The sequence below is a fragment of the Typopeltis vanoorti genome, chromosome 21, assembly GCF_054136105.1.
Source record: "Typopeltis vanoorti isolate ZY-2024b chromosome 21, IOZ_Tvanoo_1.0, whole genome shotgun sequence".
Taxonomy (NCBI): Eukaryota; Metazoa; Arthropoda; class Arachnida; order Uropygi; family Thelyphonidae; genus Typopeltis; species Typopeltis vanoorti.
Window position 1 is genome coordinate 103064438 of NC_143569.1, and position 24074 is coordinate 103088511.

The 24074-nt window shown below is 37.9% G+C and overlaps 1 long non-coding RNA gene across 1 annotated transcript; it reads right to left on the reverse strand.

Moving 5' to 3' along the window:
• Positions 1-797: 797 nt before the first annotated feature.
• Positions 798-22959, reverse strand: LOC150095167 (uncharacterized). Its single transcript, XR_016550161.1, has 3 exons — positions 22902-22959; positions 21665-21798; positions 798-863 (listed from the first exon to the last, which is right to left on the reverse strand). It is a non-coding gene; the product is annotated as an uncharacterized LOC150095167 (long non-coding RNA).
• Positions 22960-24074: the final 1115 nt, after the last annotated feature.

The following is a 24074-nucleotide window of genomic DNA, read 5'->3' on the forward strand; positions in this document are numbered from 1 at the left end:
CATTCTAAGATGAGATATTATGGCGATTAAGATAAAGTCATTAATCGCTAATTACAAGTTGCCTGCCTAGTTGGCTGGCAACTTGAATCCGCCCTCTAACCACTAACAGCTCTGGGCTTCCAAACCCTCCCTGGGCATGGATGTTTGGGACAATGTTTTGGTGGGAGAGGAATTTCATCGTCCGACGTGAGATCGCCACCGCTGTTATTGGAGACCTGAAGAGACTTGAAAAATGTTCATGTTTGATCTTTACAGGAGTTTCCGGACTATGTAAAAAATAAATAAACATTATAAAAATATAAAATTAAGAAACTGGAAAAAATTCTAGTTCATCATCCGTACGAATGTTCTGTAGGTTTAAAAAATTCGTGAGTGGAAACGACATAAAATATTGTTTCCACTCACGAAATGTCGTTTCCAATCAAATCTGATGAGAATCAACAATCCGACAGCTATCAGGCCAGTGAGATCTAAAACCATCTTTTAGATCCTTTTTTTATTAAAAAAATAAATAAAAGAAAGGCAAACAACTCAGGTGCTGAAGTTTATGCTCTCATAAGTTCTCTGACAAAATTTGATCATTTTTGAGTTTGCTTTCTTTCTGATTCTAACAATGAATATCTTAGGCATAGTTTGGAGTAGACCAAACCCACCTAGTCGGGAATTTGTTTAAAATATGTACATGAATTAATAATAATTTACCATTTTGAGATTTATCTTGTAGCTGCTTCCAGGTTCAAGTGACTCTCCATCATAGTGAGGATTCAAAATCTCCCGTTGGGAATGGATGGAAACGAGGAGCTCTGGATCCACAAAATTAGGGTCATAATCCCACGGATCAATAAGCAAGGACAGTTCTAATTCTGAAAGTGGAGAAATATAAAAACATATTTTTTTAAAAAAACAATGATTACTTCTGTCTTATTTTTATACTAGAAGACACAAAAATTTACTTCTCTGTCATATTTCATACAAATAGCATTGAGAAGTTTAAACATTGCGATATACAGAGTACAGGTGACCCTCGTATAACGCAGATGTTAGGTTCCACACAAATGCCACGTTATATAAATCGCGTTATGCGAGACTCAGATCACATAGAAAAAGTAGGGTTAGGTTCCGAAATCGTTTTTGTTTAAATTATATAAAGAAAAACAAGGACATATCAAACAAAAATATATAAGTTGGTAAAACATAAACTACGAAACAAAATACATAGCATAAACTTATAAAAATGGAAATTGCGCGTAAACTTCATTGCACATAATGCAAAAGGTTTAGTAAAAATAAAACAAAGTTAGGTTTTAATCATCACCGTCTTCAAAACGAACATTTCGTAGATGTTCTTTATTTACGAGTGGCCGGACCTCGTCATCACTTGAAATCTCTTGGACATCATTTGTATAATTCTCATTCATACTTAAGCTGATTTAGTTATCAAGAAGTCAGTAATAAGACCTTGCTTACCAGTATGCTACAATTTTTTATTAAGTTCATAATATGGGCCTAAACAAATATTCAATTGTCTCGTGAATTTTTCGGATCACTCCATTTAGGGATCATTATCAGTAAAATAACTTCCTAACTTTCTTGCCAAGTCCAATCCTTCTGCTAATTTCTTTAAACTGAATTCTTTAACGGATTCATCACAATCAGAATCTTCGGCAGAACTTTCCGCTTCTTTAGTTCGACGTCATCTATTAATTTACCAGTTCCTCCTGATTTAAATCTATTTCCCCATCAATTAATTCACTAATTTCGTTTTCAGCGATATCGCAAAAGCCCTCTAAGTGGCCATTACTATAAAAATAAAATTTTTTACATAAAAAACATTACATATTGTATGCGACTCACCAGAAAATGAAGTGCTCAGCTTGAGATTAACAAACTTATGATTTTTAATGCGCTTTCCTGGCAGACAACGTTCAACAATGAACTTTGTACGGTAAACAATTGACTAGATGCGTGCTAAAGATTATTCCCCTAAAATAAATTCGCTACTTATAATTACATGCGCGATACGGACAGACGCAAATTTCACGAAGATAAAATATGATTTTTAAGTCGCGCGGTAAAAAATATATGAAAAGATAAACGGTTACTACAATTTGTAGATCGTGTTTTTATCGAAACCGCGTTGTATAAGTACCGCATTATACGAGGTTTACCTGTATATTCAGACAAAATCGAATCTTCTAAATTTCTGAAACTGAAGTACAGCAGATCAAACTGCAGATCTGAAAATAAAGTACAGCAGATACTGCACAGACTAACTCAATTATCAACTGTAGTAATTTCTCAAGGGAACAATAAACCATTTCATCCTCTGATGAAATGCCATAAATTAATAGCTTTCTGATCTTCAGTTTCTCCAAGGAATGAATTGTTCGTCATAAATGTCTAAAAACTAGAAACGTTTCACGAACATTTCTGAATTGTTTTTATATTCTTTGATATCGAAAGACATCCTCAAAAGCCCATATTTTATTTTATTTTTATTATTCTAATTTCGGACGGAAAACATCTCTACAAACTATGATCACGCACGTAACATTAGAAGAGGTCTACGTCCCAACCATACGAGTATACCCTGCGCTATCCATCTCCAGAACTGTGGATTCGAGAAGCCATTCTCTGGTAGGACTTTATTGCCTCCAGTGTCTAGGCGCTGGCAAACAGAGTATCTTGAACTGATTCTAAGAGTGTCCAAAGCTTAGTAAATCCATACAACTCTGCTGACGCAATACGTCTTTAAATGATGCAGTTGCAGAGTTAAATTTTGGTATGATGATGTTCTGCTAGAAGCAGTCGTACTCAGCCTTGGTTTTCAGCACAGTAGGCAGATCAGATTTTTGAATTTGTAGGATAGTGAGAGTCCACCCGTCACCCACAACGTGTTAGTCACTGACGAGAGACTCGCCTATTCTATCCACTACAAGTCAGGCTTCATCATATCAATGTTTCTCCTATAGTGAAATTTTACTTCTGTTATCCAGCCTTTGTTCTCCAATTTACTTTCTATAACCCTCGCTATTGCATTGTGTCTTCTGACACGCACTCCATGTGTGCGATAAGGTTCTATGCTACTCGGGGAAGATATGATGACAGTTTCTGTCATCACGTCTTCTCCAAATTGTACTAGCTCGAGTGGAGAGAGAGACAGAGAGAGAGAGAGAGAGAGAGAGAGAGAGAGAGAGAGAGAGAGAGAGAGAGAGAGAGAGAGAGAGAGAGAGAGCATTGATTCTTTTCTAACTAAATATACTGTATATTCTAAATCTAAATCTAACTAAATCTAAATCTATAAACAAAATCACAAGGGTGGTGCTAAGACCAATGTATCCGACTTTCGACCAATTAGTATCTCAGGAGTGGTGGTGAATATTTTGGAAAATCTGATTAGGGCTCGCATTAAGAAATGGGTTGAGAGTGAATCTCTAATTCGCAATGAGCAACATGGGCTTTCTAAGGGAAGATCATGTTTTATCAACTTGCTCACATTCTATAACAATCGTATAATACACCATGATAATTTTAGATTTTGCTAAGGCTTTTGACAGAATACAGCACGGTAGACTGTTGCATAAATGGAAGAATATGGGATTGGGTTATAGAATATTAGGGTGAATAAGAGGATGGCTGACTCACAGATATCAAGAATAGGTATATAGGGGATATAAGTCTGCAAGATTTAAGGTAAATTGTGGTGTACCACAAGGATCAGTGCTTGGTCCACTGTTATTCAATCTGTACATTATTGATATTGGGAAGGATGTGAAAATCGACATACAGCTCATTTCCTCTGATGATGATGCAAAGATAAGTAGGGTAATCAGGAATGCTGCTGATATACAGTACTTGCTGACATCAGTTCAATGTCTGTAAATGTAAAGTAAAATGATATCCAGTGTCGTATTATATTGGTGGGATTAGGCTAGAAGAAACGAATAAGGCTAAGGATCTTGGAGTGTTAATAGGTAGGAAGTTGAAGTTCAGGGGCTATGTGGTAAACATTGCAAATACAACACAAAACATAATTGCAATGCTGAAACGAACGTTCACATGTAAAGATAAGGGTGTTATATTTCCTCATTACAAGACCTTGATAAGACCTCTCTTAGACTATTGTGCACAGTTCTGGCCTTCTGGTTTCCGTTATCATTCTGGTACCTTGGAGAGAGTACAAAGGAGAGTGTTAAAATTGATATCGGGATTATGGAATACTGATCATGAAGACAGATTGACAATTTGTAGACTGCAGACACTAGCAAACAGGAGAAAGAGGGGTGATATCATTGAGACTTACAAACTTCTGAGAGGGTCATACAGGATTTCAATTGATGGAATGATTCAATTTATGGAGTGGGGAAAGGACGAAAGGGCATCCTTGCAAGGACGCTAAGAAGGGGGATGAGGAATAGATTTTTCTCTCAGATGGTGTTGCGTGATTGGAATGGATTTCCATTTGATGTTGTGGTGAAAGAAGGCTGGAATTCAAGAATAAGAATGATAGTTTGTGTGTATAGAATGGCCTTCCTCGATGAGTCTCTGACTCCCTGGAAGTCTCTCTTAATAATAATAATAATAATAATAATAATACTTTTTTTTTTAAACATTTTATTATGTCTCAGTATAAGTTACATACAATAATAATATTTACAGTATTTACAATAAGGATTATACAGAATTTTTTTTTTTTTATGTCTCAGATGAATTGCATACATAGTTGCTGTAGTAATTATATATACTGTATATAATATTTATAACGCATTACAAGTGTGTATAACAGATACTTGCAAGTTAGTAATTTTCTTCCTCGAAGCTTAGCAGAGCTTATCTGAAGAAGATAATAGATGACAGAGGGTGGTGGTTTCATGGTGTGTTCTTATACTGGTCACAAGCTAGGTGTTCATTTTACTGTTTGTTGGTACATGCTTGAAAGACTTCGACTGCTATTACAGTTTAACTTTTTTTTGTGTGCAAATAGGGTTGGATTTAGACATGTTGTGTTTGTTTCTTTGTGTTCTTGTAGTGATAGTTTTTGAGAGTGGGGGTTGTCATAGGTTTGTGTGTGTGTGTGTGTATGTGTGGTGGGGGAGAGAGAAACAGGAATTGCTCTAATTTTCATTCTCGCTATAATATTTATATAGTGCCTGTTTCAGCACTATATAAATATTCCTCTGTAATGTTCCTAGGTTTCTGTTGTCGAACGGCAGTTTGTTTATCATGTCACGTACGTAGAAGTTTTGGGTGGCTTTGCCGTGATGATTGTTGTACTTATATGTTATGTAGTTTGTTGACTGTGTCTTGTTATTTGATATGTTGTTCTGGTTACTCTATATGTTGGATTGTAGTAGTGTTTTAACATGACTGTGTAGTGGCGTAAGTGTTTCACATTAAATATTTTGTGTTTTGTCCATGCTTCCTGCATAAGAGTGGGTTGTTCCCAGAATATCAGTTTTATCATTTTATCTTGCAACCATTGTAGCCTGTTAAGTCTGTAGTCTGCACAGAATGCGTATGATGTGATTGCATATCTTAAAATGTTTTCACATAATGCTTTATAGATTAGTATTTTTATGTGGGTTGGGGCAATGTCTTTTAATCTGTATAGTTTGCTTGCTATTATACTAAGCTTGGTATGTAGGTAGTTTGTACGGCTATTCCAACTTTGATCAGCATCGAAGTGAAGTCCAAGGTAGCGTGTTGTTTTCACTTGTGTGATGGTTGTAATTTTAGGTTCTGCACTTTGTGTGTAGGAGGATGAATGTTTCATAGTGAGATATTTAGTTTCTATGGGCAGGGTTTGGTTGTTTTTGAATATCATTAGCTTTGTTTTTCCAGGGTTTATATATATGCCGTTTTCGGTTAACCAGTTAGTGATTTGATTGATGTCGTGTTGCATATTTTGGTAACCGATATTTGCATTGTTCTGAATGGATACTATCGCCGTGTCGTCTGCATACTGGAAGATTTTACTTTTTAGGGGGAGTTGGCTTATGTCGTGTATGTATATGTTAAATAGAATGGGAGATAGGATAGCTCCTTGCGGTACTCCACAGGTTATATGTACCTCTTTGCTGTGTGCTGATCCTATAGGTGTGATGTGCTTTCTGTTTTTCGTGTATGCTTTAAACCACTGGAGTAGACGACCTCCAATTCCGATATGGGTAAGTTTTTCGTTAACAAGGTTTTTTGTGTTAGTGTGTCAAATGCTTTTGTTAGGTTAATGAATACCACTAATGTTATTCTGTTTTTATCCAATGCAGCGTTTATTAGATCTGTGAAATCTTCCAGGAGTGTTGCTGTTCCTTTCTTTTTTTTTTAAAGCCATATTGTGTTTTGGGTATGATTTGAAATTTTTCAACGTATGTGGAGAGTTGCTGATGTACAATGGGTTCCATGATTTGGTTGATTACAGGCAGCGTGGCGATACGTCTGTAATTACTTATTATGTTTCTTTTTCCCTGTTTGTGTATGGGTGTGATTAATGCAATCTTCAGTGTTTCAGGTATGTGTCCCGTTTCGAAGATTTTATTTAACAGTTTTTGTATAACTGGAAGTAGGTCGGTTGAGTGTTTCTTGATGTCTTTTGGTTTGATTCTGTCTATCCCCGGTCCTTTGTTAGGATTAATTTGTTGAATTGCCAGTGATAGTTCTTCTTTTGTTACTGTGGGGAACCACCTCGACTGGGTTGCCCGTGGACCTAGTGGAGAATGTTCGTTTGTGTGAGGAAAGGTTGTTTCTTGTAGCTTTTGGACAGAGTTCACGAAGTGCTGATTAAATTTGTTTGCCAATTGTTTGAGGGATTTGGGGTCGCAGGCAAAGCTGTGTTTTATTGTTTCTGTGGCAGTGGTTCTGTGTATATTGTCTAGCATTTCATTAATCAGGTGCCAGGTTTCCTTTATGTCATTCTGAGCTGTTGTTAATTTGTTGCTATACTAGTTTCTTTTTGCCGTTCGAATCTGGGTTGTTAGGAGATTTCGTTTTCTTTTGTATTCAGCTTTTAAAGCGATATTGTTCGGTGACTTCTTAAGTTGTTTCTATAGGGCATCTTTTCTTTGTATGTCTGTTAGTATGTTGTCTGTTATCCATGGATTTTGTTTCGTTTGGGGGCGTATTTTTATTTTTGTTAATGCTTTGTTATATATTTTGTTAAACGCAAGTCACAGAGTCTAAAGATGCTAACTGCATCCAGTCTGTTTTTCTGATTTCATCGTTCACTACTGCTTCGTTTAGAATGCTATGATACTGTTTTGTAGTCTCAGTGATTTTTATGGGTTCTGGTTCAGTGTGTAACTGCAATGCTGTGAAATAATGGTCTGCTAGTTTGCATGTTATGACGGCTGCTGTGTGGCTGTTTGGAGGGGCCCTTATATTTATATGATCAATGCAGGTTGAGGTTGTTGTGTTTCCGACTATCTCTTCTCGTGTATACGACTGTATGGATGGGGTTATGTTATATGCCGATAATAGGTCTAGGTATTGTTCTGTGTTGTTATTTATGTTCCTAATGTTTATATTAATGTCTCCTATTATTATCAAGTATTTTGAGGTGCCTACTTTCGTGGCTGAAAGCCATCTGTTTAGTTCTTCTAGGAATTTTGTGGTGCTTAAGTTGGGTGGTCTGTATATTGCGTTTAATATCAGGGAGTTTTCTTGTTTGATGTTTTTAATTTCGATGCATATGTTTTATGCATATTCTAATTTATAGTTTATTTCTGTTACTTCTAATTTATGTTTGGTAAATATTATTATACCACCGCCTCGTTTTGTTTGTTTGCAGTGTTTGTGTTGTTGGAAGTGTGGCATTTGGTAGGAGGATGCCTCTTCTTTTGTCGTAGATAATTCAGTCAGTATTAAAATGTCTATTTCGTCTATATCTTCCTTCAGATAAGCATGCAGGGTCAGCCAGTATTTTTGAATGCTTCTGATGTTGATGTGGAGAATAGATAGTCCTTTTTTGGTGATTGTCAGTTGTTTCTATTCTGATATTGATTTTAGAATGTGGCAATTATCATGTTCCGGGGTGATTACGTCTGCTTGATGGTGTGCATTCATGTTGGTTGGGGTGCTGGTCCTTCTTTACGAGTTGTCAATATTCCTTTCAATGTGACATCCTGTTGAGGTCATCTACGGATTTTATTTCGATTGGTTTTGCGTCTTGTGTCTTTCTAAGGAATATTTTGCTGTCTCTTATCCATATAAACTGGTAATTGTTTTCTGTTTTTATTTTCCTTGCTTGGTAGAATATTTTCTGATAGTGTGGAGTAAGGTATTCAGACAAGTATATTGGGGTGTTGTCGTGGTCTCCTTTCAGATCCTTTGCTACTGGATTTTTAATCCTGCTAGCTTTTATAAGTGTAGTGTTTGTTAGGCTGTTGGTGAGTCGCACTACGACGGGAGAAGGACGGATATTAATTTCTCTTTTCTTTTTTTGCGGTAACCGATGCACTGACTGGATGTCTCTTGATTCAATGGGAGCGCCGATTGTTTGGCTTAGTTGTATTACAGTGTCTCTTAGATGTTCCATAGCTATTTCTGGGAGACCATTTATGAGGAGGTCATTTTTGTGCTGCTTTTGGTTTGAGAGTTCGTACTGTTGCTTTAGAGAGTTTAGTTGTTGCCGTAGGTCCGTTGTCTCTTTAATTAAATTATGCTGTCTTTCAGTTAGCTCTTTGACGCAGTTTTTAATTTCTCTAACGTTCTGTAACATACCTTCTATCGAGTTATTATTAAATTTAATAAATTCCTCATATTGGTTGAATTTTTCTGTAATTTGTGCGGTATGTTTTTTAAATAGTTCTCAAACAAAATCGATTAAACAATAATAATAATAATAATAATAATAATAATAATAATAATAATAATAATAATAATAATAATAATAATATATTCGACGCGAGGCAGGAAGTCCTATCTTTGTTTCAGTTGTTGCTGAGAGGGAACATATTTTAAATTCTGGCAATGCAGCATGAAAGGTGATATCCTGTGTTGAGTCGAGGCAGTCGTAATCGGTGTCCTTCCATTAGACATCCATCTACTGATACGTCCATAATCATCGTAATTTCATGAAGTCATAGAAGCAGCGAGACATATTTCTTAAGTGGAGAGAGAAAATTTCTGTTATCTAGAAAACAGTCGTAATCTATGGACCAACCATCACAACAAAAGAGCCCCGGGACCTGCTTTGTTTGCAATGGAATGGAGAAATTCTAGTGGTACATCGTGAGGAAGACGTAACCGCGAACGGATTGCCGAGTGGACTGCTACATCAATTCGAGACCGTACTGAGAGAGAGAGAGAGAGAGAGAGAGAATTCCATTAGGTGCAACATGTGGTAGAGTCACCTGTGTTAGTAATGCAAGCATTATACATGCCCGTAAGGATATGTGCTTTGCTTTATGGCATACTAAGGCAAGAGATGTGGAGTCATTCTTCTTCATTTTCATCTCATCTGTCTGGTGACGGGTTGAGTCCCCTTGGTACAATCGGTGTCCAAATGGTTCAATTTATAGTCTTCTCGAACATAATAGTGAATTCTCCTGTTTCTTTTAAGGTTCTTAGGCAACTTTTCCTCAGTCCTCCGGCTGGACGCTGATTTTCTTTTTTCCATTTAGCACGATATTTGGAAATCTGTGAGGAGGCATTCTCATTACATCGCCGAACCATCGGAGCTGTTGTTGAAGAATAATGTCTGTGAGGTCTAAGTAGTTGAGATCCTGATTTACTTGTTCTGTGGTTTTATGTTCAGTGCAGTGTGTTTTGTTTATTTTTCTTAGGCACTTTTCCCTGAATGCACTTTTGTTTTTTGAGTAGTTCCTTCTTAGTAAGTCGTCATGACTCACTTGTTGCTGTAGGGATGATCATGATTTTGAATAGTTTGACTTAGAGATGTTTCTAGAGTTTGTTATTTTTCCACATTTTGTTTAATTTATTCATGTTCTACCATTCTATGTTAATTCTATATTTTACTGTTTTAGTGCTGTCTGAATTGAGTGTAATGATGCGTCCTTAGTAGACAAAGGATTTTACTTGTTCCAGGCTTTGGTTCTGCAGGGTTATTGAGATGTTTTTAACTTCTCTTCCTATTTTCATTATTTTGTCTTTCTGCTGTTGATCCTCATTCCAAACGTTTTATATGCTTCATTTATAAGATGGATTATTTTTTCTAATTGTAGCTGGGATACTGCCAGGATTACTATATCATCTGCATATTTGATGTAATTGGTGTTTCTTCCATTTATATTTATCCCTAATTCATTGAAGATTTCTTTGAAAATTTCCTCTAGCGGGAAGTCTTCAGCTTTCACATACGAGTTTCCAAGTTCTAAAATTAATTTGAGGTTCAAACCTTGTGTGTTTTCACTAGGATAAATTGTTAAATCAAGAATATAATTTCTTGCCATCTTTAATTTATAGTATAACCAAGTGGAAAAACTTCCAACATTTAAATCTGGTACGTTAAGCAGAAAAACCCCAGAAGCTTGGCAGGAGTCAGGCCATCTGGTCCCCAACTGATGAAGAAGAAACTCGAAGTGAAGACCATTTAACCAAATAAAGATGGACGGAAAAGTTCAACTTGCAGAATGAACCTTGAAACAGAAGGAAGCACTAAATCACATAGGTATGCTGGCTGAGTGATAAATTCATACCTCCAAAAGTGGAAAAATTCCTTGTGCATCTCATTTGGAGCAGGAATCAATACTCTCTAGTATTGGTCTGGCACAAACAAGTCTGTTGTTCTTAGAGACTAATCTAATGCCTAATTTTGGGCATAAAGGCGTTTTATTCTCTCTTACGGCTTGGATCCACCAGATGCAGGATGATACTCAGCTAACCGTCCGGACGATGTTGACTCAAAAAATCCCTTCCAAATATTTTTACGACTTTACTGTAATAGATACTTCATTGAGTGACATTCTAATAATATTCTTTAAAACAGTTCTAAGTAGAATTACAGTCTATGATGTCATCTGCTTTCAGATTTTGTTCGCGTGGGCAGAACCTCTGCCAAAAATCTCATTTATGTGGCCTACATCTTCTGTAGCTAATGAGGCTTCACGGACGGGAAGAAATTATCTCTCTTCAACTGCCCCCGCCATGCCTTTGCACATTAGTTACACATCTCAGCATTAACAGGGGATGTTTTGGATAGTGGTAAACAGCAAGAAAATACCGGGTATAAAGGCTTGGTGAAATTTTGCTCAGACAAAGTTTCTTTGAGATGATGTTCCTGGTTGGCCTGATATATTTTGATAATTGGATGTTGCAGGAATATTGGAGGATGCAGAATCTTCTTCTTGAATAGCCCATCATGCTTTTGTCTATCTGTATAAACTTCGGCATTAACAGCATCGAGATGGTTTGAATGAACACAAGAAAAATAGTTGTAGTAAAGGCGCTCCCAGACAATCTGCACCGGAAGTGTCTCTTTGAGATTATTCCTGATTGAATCCAGATATCTCATAAATAAATGTTATAGGAACATTTAAAGTTGTAGAAGCGTTCCCAGCGGTGGCAGAATGTTCTGATCATCGTTGCGTACCCAGACCTCCCGAGTTGTAACTGCCTTAATGCAAGTGGGGATAAATATACTCTCTCTCTGTACTGTCGGTTGGGAAGAGTTATGTCCATCTAATGGAATATCTACTGATGGACAGAGTGGTGGAATTCACTTTTTGGCATTGCGGGGAAGAGTGACAGGGACATTGCAATCCGTTCAAGAGGAAGATCAATCACCAGAGTGGAGTTTTCCACAGTCACTCCTGGAGCGACAGCGGTCACTCATTCTGCTTTGGTAAACTCATAGCGATGGAACGAACCCTACTGGGGCTGTGACACACAGAAGGGATTAAGTAGCGTAGTAGACAATGTAGGAACCCGAAGGTACCCAGGTCCCGCCAATAGGAGGCGGCTTACTTCAGCTCTTGCCAGCTGTCTGGGTCTGAATGGGGTACAGCCAAGAGAAATAACTTTTGGTACCGTTAAAGTGAGATTCCAACCCCCGTATTAGCTGTTAGAGAGCAAATGATGTTCATTCACCAGCAATAATAAACATATTTTGAATATTTTCGTAGAGTTCTGAAATATTTGATTGCAAGATTCTTTGGTTTTCCTTATAATTTCTTCTTAATCTTCTGACTGATGCACTGGCAGATAGTGATTACTTTGAAATGATTTCGGTGGCAGTTGTCGATGAGCATCACCAAACCTTCATCGCATATGCCGAAATATAATAATTCAGAGATATCGAGAAACATAAGGCGTGCAGGTAGCATGCTCTAGATCCGCAAATGAAGATCCTTACCAGATCTCCTCGCCTACGTCATCCATCTCCCGACCATTTTCATAAGAAAAGAATTGGCAAAACTTGTGTGGTTGACATCTTCAAGTTATTTAATAAAGATTAGAATAAGGTGTCATGCTTACAATGCTTAGAATATCTGAAACAATAGCCATAAAGTGTGACGCGAACTCTATCAACGTACACAGGCTCTACATAATCTCCGAGGTTTGGAAGCTTCACAACATAAAATTGAGGTCACAACCATGACCAATAGGCGATAACACAAACACTTCAAAAGTAAAAGCACCTACCCGACCTGACATAGCATCCACTTCCTCCATGTGTTCAGACGACGACAAAGAATAATCGAAACGGACCGACCCGTCAACCCCCTTCTCCCCCTCTAAAAATCAGTTGCTATTTTCAACTCCTTTCACCCTTTCCCACCTCGTATAAATATAAAAAAACGCTCCGCCCACCCCTTATGTATATATGTATATACAGTATATATATATGTCATTCAAAAAAACCCAGGTTTTTTCCATTTGTATTTCAATTCTCCCACTTGCCAAAATTCCCCCCCCACACACACAGTAGTTTGGACAACGCGAAAGAAGAAGAGCCACAACACCCAGAAAAAGGTATGTGCAAATTTCTTGTCCTCTATGCAACATATATTTATTGATAAATATACATCTGCAATGCCCTAAGAATCCGTGAGAAAAAAGCCAATGGCGTTTAAACTGGGGCACTCCTAAACAGAAGCAGGCAAATAGCCGCAAATATAATTGTTTATTAAGAGGAGTAACATGGGAGTTTTCCCAGAAATAATATCCATGAAATATTTTACTTTTTTCTATGGATCTCCATTCAGAATGCAGCTGAAATGTTCTATATTGCTATCTATTTCGTCTATCTACTGCAGAGTTTCATGCGAAACCTTTTATAGCCGCTATCCAATTTTCTCAGAGACTGAAAACTTGGCCTGGATATGTTCAGGAGTACAACTTAATCTGAATAAAACTAAGAGCTAAGCTTGATATCTCCAATTCTAATATCGGGCTTAATGCCACTTTTTTTGTTCATAATATGATCCATTTAGATGATGAAAAAACTGGAGATAATGTGCATCTTTTCTTAGATCCGATATCACATCAAACATATTCGTGTTTCATTTTGTTCTAATTGCTCTCTTACAACTTAAATATAGTCTGTGTATTGCTCTGTGTAATGTCCCATTCACCTATAATTGTAATATTTTGAAGAGGTTTTGTCTAAGCACCTTTCTATATCTTTTTCCAGATCTACAAAAATTAAGAAACAGCTCCTTTTCATATTCTACGACTTTTGAAATGTTGGTGGTATGATGAAAATGTGATGTTTTCAATCGTTATTTATTCTGAATCCAGATTGTTCTTCTTACAGTCTCTCTTTTGTTGAATGTTTTCGACTATGATTGCATACGTCGTACCTGGAACACTTATAGAGAAATTTCTCTATAATTCTCACATTCAGCTTTATTCCCATTTTATTGAAAAAAGAGAATAGAGCTGAACTATGAGTGTTTTATACCAATCCTTTTGGAATTCGACGTTTTGAACAGGCCTTCTGAAGAGTATGCAGTACAGCCACTGCAAAATTTTATACCTCCTATACCTCATATATATTTATACCTTTCACACCTCCTATATGTTTAAATTTTTTGGTCGAATGTCGCTACTCCAGCTGCCTTTGCACACTTTAAGTTTGCACGATTTTCGTATCACAAGTATTGATATTGATATGCCCTCCTGTTTGCATTCCTCTTGAAACTTTTCGACTACGGATCTGACATTGATGTTTCGTTTAATAGGATATCTTTATCTTCAATATTTCAAAAAAAAAAAAAATCAGCTAACGCCTTTTTATTCCCGTATATACGGGAGTAGGCGAGGCCATTTAGCCCTATCTAACTTTTGGAGACTGAGTGGGCAGTTCAATCTCCACTGGTACCCAATCAGAGACAGATGGCCCAAGGCTATCACTAATTAAGCGGTACGCAGTGAAGAGAGACGGCTCAAATGTGCCGCCATCTCGTGGTCTCTAACCCTAACACAATATATTTAATGTCTGAAATAATGTGGGTTCTACGGTCGATTTTCTTGAGTTTACAGGACGAAAAACCCGAGTTTCCGGGAGGAAAAACCTGCTTGTCCGTGCCAGAGATCGACTAACTCGGGAACCGGTCGAAAAAAGGCTTAGAAAAATTTCCTCTAGTCGCCGACTAGACTCGAAACCAAGACTTCCTTCGTGCGGCCTAGAGCGGTGGTGTGCAAACGCCACATCACCTTTATCATCTTTGATTCCTTTTACAGTACTCTTTCCTCCATTTCAAAGCTTTTTCAACATCCTTCAGAACATTTTGCCACCATCCAATAGTTACCTTCCGTATTCTTACCGATTCTCGGGGCTCCCACTGGCTACCGAGCGTATCCCCGAGGTGGCGGATGTGTGTAAACCCTAACTACCATCACGTGGATATCAAGGCAATTCTGAATATATTGAATAAAGAGCCGTGGACCCGTGGGTTTGGGACTGGCGATCCCATGTGAAAATATTTCCATTCACCAACCCCCGGTGGGTCAGCATGGTGAATTTATGGCCTAATCTTCCAAGATTAATCAAACAGAAATGAAATGGCCCTCAATCCCCGAGGCCAGATTGTTACTGCCTACAGCAGCAGACAGTTAAACACGAAGGCAGAGGGTGCTAAGAAGCCCTTGTTAACCACATCACGCTGCCATTGGAAACTAGACCTTCGAACTTTAAACTGTAGGACTGAAGTTCTAACGTGTAGGACTAAACAGCTAAAACGAACTAAAGCGACTAAATGGGACATTCTCGGACTGTGTGAAATTAGACGTAATGGTAAAATAATTCTTCAATTAAAAAAAAAACGGAGACATGCTGTATTATAGAGGCCAAGATAATGAAAGAATCAGTGGCGTTGGATTCATGATCAACTAAAAAATGAAGTACAACATAGTATAATTTGACAGTGTATCTGATCGAATAGCAAGTATTGTTGTTCAAATATCAAAACGATACACTCTTGAGATCATCCAAGTCTATGCACCAACAATAAGTCATACTGACGAAGAAATTGAAGCCTTCTATCATGATGTACCCCAAATCTACAGTAAAGGAAAACATCATATCAGAATTGCAATGGGAGACTTTAGACTTGGTATACACAATGAAATGTAAGCTCAATGGGAAATTTCAGATATGGCATGAGAGATGAGAGAGGAGCAAAGAGGCAAGGGTAATATAATTTGCAGAAAAATAAAACCTGTACATCATGAATTATTTTTTCAAGAAAAGAACAGCTAAGAAGTGGACATGAAAAAATCCAAATGGAAAAACTAGTGAAATTGACTTTATCCTCAGCAAAAGAAAAAACATCTTTCAAGGCTGCTCTGTTATACGTAAACACCTTCAACATTGGAAGCGACGAACGTATGGTACGCAGTAAAAGAAGGCGAAGAAAGTTGTTCTCTGGGTTTCAAGGTGTACTGTGAAGGGATGGTGAGCAGCAGCAGCTGCACTTGTTCCACGAGTTTAGTACTAAGTGTAAGAATTCTTGATGGTATTTCAGATGAACATTTTCGATGGAAATTGTAGAATACACATAGCTCTGAAACAAAACGCCTGTGTGAAAGTGGAGGGAGCGAGTTGGTAAGTAATGGGTCATTAATCAGACTAATTACTCTCCTCTGTATTGAGTCAAGCATTTTGAGGAAGCTTTGGGCGGCCCCACCCAACATGTGAGAGCAGTATTGGATGGTTGGGCGGATTTCTGATTTGTATAAGGATAGTAGCTGTTCAGCGGTGATGTAACGTCTTGAGCGAAAGAGAAATCCTAGTTTATCATTTTACGGCTAATTTGCCTGCTTTTGTTTAGGAGTGTACCTTTTTAATGCCATTGGCTTTTTACTCAAGAATTCTTAGGGCATTGCAGATGTATTTTAGAGACAAATATATGTGGCATAGTAGAAGAAAATTCGCACATACCATTTCTTGGATGCTGCTGCCTGTCTTATTTCTGCGGTGTGCATACTTCTGCTGTTATGGTGTTCAAACTAGGGAGGGGGGACTTAGGCAATATGGGAGAATTAATTTGAGAAAACCAGGGTTTCTTTATCCTAGAGAAAAAAGTTTTATCCTGGAGAAATCCTAGTTTTTAGAAGCTGAGGATGCAATGGCTGCTATGTGTTTATGCCAGGAGAGGCGCGATGTCAGGGTAATTCCAAGAAGAGAAATCTCAAATTGTCTGGAAATTTGGGTGTTTTCGAAAATAATACTGGGGGAAATGGTTCTTTTTATGAGAAATAAGACAGAACTGGGTTTTATTTGCATTGAAATTGACTTGGTTATCTGAATCCCACTGGAGGATGGCTTGGAGGTATGAATTGAGGGATGTGGTGGTTGCTGTTCTGTAGGTTGAGGTGAGTTGTGTGGAGTAAGGTTTATCAAAAGAAAGGGAGGAGCGCAATGTACTGTCGACTGCAAAACTGTGTATCGCACTGGAGGTCAACTGAACTAGGTCATGAGGACAGAACCTTTTGGAACCCCAGCTTTAGTTGAATGGTGAGAGATAAGGAACCGTCCAACACCAGGCATAGTGCGCGTCCAGACAGAAAACTGGGAATTCACCTACAGAGATCTTGAGATAGACCGAACGATAGTAGCTTACTTAATAAACCCTTGTGCCAGACCCGGTCAAACGACTTGGAGATATCAAGTACAACAACTTGGGATTCGTCAATTTCTCCATAACATTTGTCTAGAGATGGGTGACATATGTGAGTAGATGTCCTGTTGATCGGCAGGGACGGAATCATACTGGGGGTCGTTTGTTAGACGGGTATCTTCGAGATAGTGCAGGTGTTGGGAATTGATGATTTTTCCATTATTTTAGACAGGAGTGAGCGAGAAGGGACGGTAGTTGGACGACAGTGACTTGTTCTCCTTCTTGGCAATGGGCTGAATATAGGCCAAGTTCCAATACACTCCGACATAACATACCTTGGCAGAGAGTACCTAACCTAGACTCGCCCAACTTTGACCTTCTTTGGATTTAAATATCCCTTCCCCAGTCAGTCAAAATTATTTGCTGACTCTATCGCTCTTCCAGTGCAACCAACCACTCTAAGCTATTTAATTTCCTTACATTAAAATTGACTTTCTCCAGTCCCACTTTACCAACAGCGAAGTCATCCTCCTAGGAGATTTTAATGTCCACAACACCAACAGGCTTTCCTCCTCCAGCTGTACAGATCTTGCAGGCAGAGATGCTGAAACATTTGCCATCACTAAAACCTTACACAACTTGTTCAGACATCAACCAGAATACCTGATAACCCGAACTACTCTCCAAATACCCTAGATCTCTTTCTGACCAATGACCATTCCAAATACACAGTTAATGCAGAGGGCCCCATAGGCAATTCTGACTACAACCTGTGCTCATCTCTTCCCCAAGGCAACAACGCTTACACAGCCACTCCCATATAAGAGTAGTTTGGCATTCTAACAGTGGCATGTGGGACAATCTCCACAACTTCTATACCCGATTCCCATGGCCGGACTATTGCTTGCGACCATCTAACCCAAGCACATTAACCGAAGTAATCCTCACCGGCATGGAATCATACATTCCTCACAGTACTCTGACGTGCCATTACCCAACATAACTGGCTCAAATCAAGAACTCCATGCTCCTTAGAGCTTATACCCAAGCCCTAAATAAATGCAATAAAAACAATCAATGCTTCCAAAACAGAGTTCGAAAGAGCAAAAAACAGGAAATTTTCAGCCTGTCCAAACTGCAGCCGAGCATTTTGGTCTCTCGCCAAAGCAATCCGTCGTAACTACTGCCCAACACTATTCCCGCCTCTATCATACCCAGTTGGCTCGATTGCATCATCACTTACAGAAAATGACAATCTCCTCCCCCTCGCACTTTGCTTCCAATGCATGCATAATTGACAATGGGAATTATGCATGCACTTGAAACTGGCTTCCAATCAAGATGTTTATCTTCACATTTGTCTTGAATGCTATCGCTACTCTTTCTGTTCCTTGATCGTTATTGCGTGAAAATAACATCCTTTTCTTCTTATTTAGTAAAATATCATCTGCGTTTGTCTTCTTCTTAGACTCAGTAATGATGATTATGAAAACTTACACGTGGTACGTTTTCAGTTCTCCTGAAAACTCGGTTTCCTTTCCATTAATAAGCCTTATATTAATGATTCCTACCTTCAGTTCGTTGGCGTTGTTATTATTCTTCTACTGAAATGGAACTTGTTCTTGTAGCTGACATTATCTAATTGTCCTGGATTTTATGAAAAAAACAGCGGCAGTCTTGTTTAACCAGGCGATGTCCGGGCCGTCATGAAATCTCATCAGGCTGAACCATCACATCATTTTTGGTTTAAGCCAACAGAGAGAATTTGTACAGTAAAGAATTTGCACAGAAATTGCAATTTGTGCAATTTGTTCGGCAAAGTCCTAAATTGCCAGCCCATTATCGTCCGTTCAGTATCCAGTAGATACCAACTAACTGGGTACCTAATAAGCATACTAAGAGTTCTCAAACGCACTCACTACGCACATGTCATTGTCAAAATTGATAGATGAACAGGGCGAATACGTAAATGGAATTGCAGCGTTTTCATAAACAGGACTGTACGTGTATATCATTTTCAAAGGAAATAGTCTCTTAAGGTTTTATTCGATTATCAATCTCTCGAGAGCACCGCCATAACTAACATTACTGGCCTGTATCACAGGCGAGGATGTTCTAAAAGTTTAGCCATTTAAGCCTATTTAGATAACATTTCATCGTAATGAGAGTTTCAGAGAGTCAAAAATAAAATCAGAACGTTTCCAGAGAAAGATTTAGACAAAGAACATCACTTTCAATTTAGTCACCGATCATTAAATGCTTTCGTTTGGCTTACACTTCCAAAACATTTCGATTTAGCATGTCTGAAATACAATGAAGTTCAAAATTTAAGTCGAAATCCATCTGTTTCCACCAAATTCAGAATGTCTGTGATAAAATCTATTTTAAGAGAAAGACTACATAAAAAGAATTCAGAAAGACATCAAAAACTTGATGTCTTTCTGAATTTCGTTCAGAAAGACATTTCGGAATTCAGTTCATTGCGACGATGCGCTTTGACTAGAAACACGTGGGTTAGAATTCCGTATGAAATACAAAAAACCTTTTCAACCGAAAGTCGCTTTGATGTTATTGTAAGCGTGATTTCATGCGAGATGATGGTTTAGTGTCATATATATATATATATATATATATATATATATATATAATTACAGAGACTTAAAATTGTAATAACAGAACAAGTCTAAAAAGACAGTAGCGTGTTTGAAAAACAAATGCGAGTATGAGTTCCAAACAAACGTATACTACGCGCTGTCGCGAGTGCGCCAGTACTGAACAGAAGCAACGTGTGCGTCAGAGACATTGTAACTTAGGCTGTTGTCGATATGAAATCTAGAGAAATTTCCCTAGATTCGACAATCTTTCTTTCGAGTTCATCGTAGCATACATGGATGTTAGAAGTTTGAGTCCAGTTGACAATGTGTTGGCAGGGCAGGCAACACATTGTCAACACATTTTAGACCCCTTAACAAGGTGGTCTAAAAATAAATAGAGGGTGTTGACACCGTCTTTCCAGATGAGGAAAATATCATCAATATAGCGGTACCAGACTTTTGGTTTAAAGTGAAAGGAGTTAATAGCTTTTTCTTCAAAATCGTTGAGAAATATATCAGCGAGAATCGGAGAGAGTGGGCTGCCCATAGCCAGACCTCAGTTTTGTGAGTAGATCTTATTATCATATTTGAAGTGTCCTGACTTTATGCAATGGGAGAGAAGAGCAAAGAGTTTTTTTTGATAATTTGTTCTTGAGAAGATCGAGGACTTCTTGAGCAGTAACATTTGTAAAGAGAGAAACAATAACTATTAACTATTAACTCCTTTCACTTTAAACCAAAAGTCTGGGTGAAAATTGATGATATTTTGATGTTGATGATATTGATGATATTTTCCTCATCTGGGAAGACGGTGTCAATAACCGCTATTTATTTTTAGACCACCTAAACAAGTGCCATGAAAAAATCTCTTTCACCTTCGAACTGGAATCAGATGACTGCCTTAACTTTTTAGACCTGATACTTACCAGATGTGTAATAATTAAAATATCAATTTTAGAAAGCCTACTCATACTGAGAGATACCTTCATGCTTCCTCCCATCACTATCCCCCACAAAAATGTGGTATTATTTCCACCTTAGCTCACCGAGCCAAATCATTACTTACAGAAGAAACAGAAATTGAAAATGATCTCCTTTTTCTTAAAAAACTTTTATTAATAATGGGTTTTTGTCCAAACAAAATTGACAAATTTCTTTCCCCCAGGCACTCAGCTACTTCTGAAGAACCCTCTTCCCAAAGAGCCTTCATCTCCTTGCCTTATATCAGCTCTCTTTGTCCAAAATTGGCCAAGATTCTCAAGAAATTTAACTTCAAAACTTGCTTCACTACGCTTCCAAAACTTCGTTCATTACTCAGCAAACATAAACAGAAACATCTTCCTACTCAGTTTCCAGGAGTGTACAAGATTATGTGTGATCGTGGAAAGCCATACTATGGCCAGACTGCTAAATTCATCCTTCTACGTTTGGATGAACACCATAGAGATATCTCCTATAACAGGACTAGCGCTAGCGCTCTCTCTAGCCACGTTCTCTTTTCAGCTAAGACGAAGGCCTCCAACACATTGTAAACTGAACTCAAACTTATAACATCCATGTATGCTACGATGAACTCGAAAGAAAGATTGTCGAATCTAGGGAAATTTCTCTAGATTCCTCTCATATCAACAACAGCCCGAGTTACAATCTCTCTGACGCACACGTTGCTTCTGTTCAGTACTGGCGCACTCTCGACAGCGCGTAGTATACGTTTGTTTGGAACTCATACTCGCATTTGTTTTTCAAATACGCTACTGTCTTTTTAGACTTGTTCTGTTATTACAATTTTAAGTCTCTGTAATTTTTTATATGCTTCTTTGATTGTGATACCTGAAGATGTTGATCAATTCAACGAAACTAGTAAACTAGTAGTATCTTTTTAAATATATCTTGTCATCTTTTTATCTCTCGGTTTCAGTCATTAAAGCTTTTCCATAATATTCCAACCGAGTAAAAATGAATTCATATATATATATATATATATATATATATATATAGCAGGACATGAACCTGCAAGTACCGCAGATTATTATTATTAATAAATTGACTCACCGGAACTTCTAGAGACCTGAATTCGATTTGCGTTAGGGAATCCCCAGAGCGAGTTGACTGCGTAGCAGTTATGGATGAATGTTAAACTCCCATCATTTAGAAACACTCGGGTATATGCACTTCCGTTACCTGATCTGTAAGAAAACGGCGCTGCTTGTATCCTGCAATAGCATTTCATATTAAAAAAACAAAGATATAAATAAGTTTCAAGAAAGCATTAATTAATAAAGAAAGAAATTTATTTTCAAAGTCCCTTTGTTATCCACAGGATGATGTGGAACGTTATTTTTTATTATCCCAACTACTTTTTTGGAGATCCGTGGGCTATAATGACAGCTGTCACTATCGATTATTATACAACCATTCGGAAGGGATTCAGCTGTGTCATGATGAGAAACCTTATTACTTATAATATTACATAAAATGATATCAGAATCAGAATAGTTGAACGCAGCAATTATCGTTCTGTAGTTTGGAGAACTACTGAGGTATGCACGGTAAGAGAAAGAAACCACACTCCATCGTCATCACAGTGAGAGCTGTGCAATTTCTGCGACTGTGCTATGTCCAAATAAAGAATGGACACACATAGATTTCGTGACAGAAGAACAATTCCTCTGTGTTTTTTGCACATGCCAGTTGATGACGATGAGTCGCCATTTCTGTTACCCAATACTCCATGAAAGAAACTGTTGCGGGAAAATCCATGGATTTGCACATGCACGTGTAGTTATGTACATGCAATCAATTACGAATGCTTGTGTCTCCCTATCTCTGTGCGGAAGAATTCCCACGGATCTTAACTAGACGAAGTGCTCCTGCTTTCGAAAAAGACCTTCTGTCGTCATCTGTACTGACCGCAACGTCATGTGCAAACTTCCAGGTCAGCATGTTTGGAATAATAAATTCTAATTGAATAACACGTGCAGGAATTTTCCTCCAATGTTTCTTACGATTATCACTTCTGAAACGCTACTCGATCTTCCAATATACAACAGGTCTCCCTAAAACTGTGAAATATATTTCGAGAGATCCACGGATTGGCTTTATGGACCATGAAATTTTCACATTTTATGGTTGCTTCCGTGATCCAGTAAATCACGGGGCTAATGTATTCTGCAATTCTATAAAGACTGAAACGTGTGTGTGTGTGTGTGTGTGTGTGTGTGTGTGTGTGTGTGTGTGACTATTAAATCAAATGCACACTTAATTGGTCGTGATTCTAAGTAATTATTACCTGCACGGTGAGGCATTTTTCTTTTCGATTGATTTGTAAGTGCAACTTGCTATTACTTCATCCCCTTTATATCTGAGTTCTACGTTGCTTTTTGGGCTATAGAAAATCTTGTTTGAGATACGCATAACCTGGAAGAAAAGAAAGTTTGTTTGCAGTAGGGTTAAAAATGCTTTCAACAATTTTAATGTTTAATTTTCGTCTTACAAAAAAATTCTAATAACATCATGCATGAAATCATCTAAGAAGATGATTTCATGTATGATGTGAAGAGAAAACATAGCTCATACTTCACGGATTGATTTTGGGAAATACAATTCATCTTAGAAATTTAAAACCGAAATTTATTAAATAGTAATAATAATTCCCAATATATCCCAGTGAATATTTTGATGGAAAGATATCTAGTGATTGTTGAACAGGTTCTGCACTAGAAGGGCTTCTGCCCAGGGCCAGAAATTTGCACGGGGCGACAAATTTTTTTTGGGCGGCAAATTACAACCCATAACACTTCTAACCTCACTAACATATCTATTCCTTTCAGAAATGTCAGTTCCAAGGTTGATCTGTTTGAGTTCTTCGGTTAAAACTAACCCAGAGAAGGTGTATTCCTGTGCCAAAAAACTATTAACTCAGATAGCCTGGAAAGAAAAAAAACAGTTATTTTATTTTATTTAGCATTTGGCTTAGAAGAATACATGCATATGCCACCACACCCATATACCCACCCACCCAATCACCCACCCACATACACACACAGAAGAAGACAATAAAAATATAAGGGCGGTATAAAAGAATATCATAGTGTGAGTGACACGATAGTCATATATAAATATAAAAATATACAAGTAAGCATGAAAATCAAAATCGAATGTCTAGGTTCGACAGCTAGTCAACAGCTTCTGTAAAAACTGTCATACGGTCGGTTACAGGCCCCATATAGTTGTGTGAGAACAGAGCCTCTATGGAACCCGTAACCTACCATGGCTGGTGCGGACCCTATTTAGGGAGGTTCGTATTTTTCGGGGTAGTTCTAACCATGATGGAGGTGTATTTAGGTTAAAGACAGTCTGCCAGATTACTGTGGCTTGAGCAGTCCATTCCGTGTGTCATGCTATTGTTGCATCATAGCCCTCAGTGACAAGTCGCTGTACCGTTATGGTGTAATAGGTGTGT